Source organism: Octodon degus, unplaced genomic scaffold, assembly GCF_000260255.1.
Source record: "Octodon degus isolate 3935 unplaced genomic scaffold, OctDeg1.0 scaffold00054, whole genome shotgun sequence".
Taxonomy (NCBI): domain Eukaryota; kingdom Metazoa; phylum Chordata; class Mammalia; order Rodentia; family Octodontidae; genus Octodon; species Octodon degus.
The window spans coordinates 182161-183498 of NW_004524630.1; the positions used below are offsets into that span (position 1 = coordinate 182161).

General features: G+C 46.5%; 1 non-coding gene across 1 annotated transcript; it reads right to left on the reverse strand.

The window, feature by feature from the left end:
* Window positions 1-104: 104 nt before the first annotated feature.
* LOC111817313 lies at window positions 105-211 on the reverse strand. Its single transcript, XR_002821550.1, has one exon. It is a non-coding gene; the product is annotated as a U6 spliceosomal RNA (small nuclear RNA).
* Window positions 212-1338: the final 1127 nt, after the last annotated feature.

Consider the following 1338-nt stretch of genomic DNA (forward strand, 5'->3'; position numbering starts at 1 on the left):
CCTGATAGCTTGTTCTCTTTGGGCCTTTCTAACTTCTGGTTTCTGATTCCTCTTGGCCATTATGTCAACAAGAGATGCACCAGTGATGGCCCTCTGAAATTTGAAAAAATATGGAACGCTTCACGAATTTGCATGTCAACCTTATGCAGGGGCCATGCTAATCTTCTCCGTATCGTTCCAATTTTAGTATATGTGCTGCCAAAGCAAGCACTGCCCATTCCATTTTGCCATGTCCTGGACTATACTCGATCTTTTCTTAAATCAAGGGATTAGTTCCTCTACAGAATACTGACCATTAAGAAAACTGGATTGGGGGTTGGGGAGATGGCTCAGTGGAATAAGCACTTCCCTGGCAAGCGCAAGGGCCTGAGTTCAATCCCCGGTTCCGCAAAAAAAACCCAAAAAAACCCAAAAAGCTTGATGGTATAAAACAGCTTAAATTAATTTTTTGTTATGCAAGAGCCAGGGCCTACCCAAGAACCCACCTCTGCTAGGAAATTGTAGGAAACAGACTTGTTTGGTGCTAAGGGAGCACCCCTGTGGCACTCTGCCAAGACCATCATGGCAGTGACCCAACATGACGTTGGACCCCCAAATGACAATGTGCCCCTCCACGACTAACTGTCCTATTCTTCTTCTATTCCTACTATAAAATTCTGGCTTACTTTGCGTGGGTGCCAACAACCCTCCAATTCCATCTGACAGAAATCTCCCCTAACCCATGTAAATTTCAACCCTGTTCAACCCAATGAAATCAGTTCTACATTTCCCTCCTCACAGGAGCCTTGTAATCTCCTGCAGCCCTGCTGTTCCAACAATAAAAGCTTTCTTTTCTCACCTCTGTCACCCTCTTTTGAAAATGCCACAGTGTTCCATCCCAAAGTTCCCAAGTTACAATCCATGATTGAGCACCATCTACATGGGCAGAAGTCTACTGCTGTACCCATTTTTGATCAGAGCAAAGACAGTGCATAAAGAGCCCATCGGCAATACAGGTGGGGTGCAGCACTTCCAACCAGGGTAATCAATGTAGCAGGGAACTTCCTTGTCCTGGCACTAAAGCCCCTATGCTGAGACTGTGCTGGGAGCTACTGACTTTGTTTTGTTACCTTCTGTGACGTTTATGGCTGCATGCTACCTGGCAAGGTTCTGTGAGACTGGAAGCCATGCAGTGGTGATGTTGTGAGATGATGGTAGGTGTGGGTTGGAATCTGGGGGAGATCTGAAGGATGTTTCCAGAGCCAGCAACATGGATCCTCAGCCTTCGTGCTTAGCTCCGGACCCTGAGCATCTGCTGGCCTTTGGTACTTTTGTCCTTTTTCCTTGATGTGCTGCATC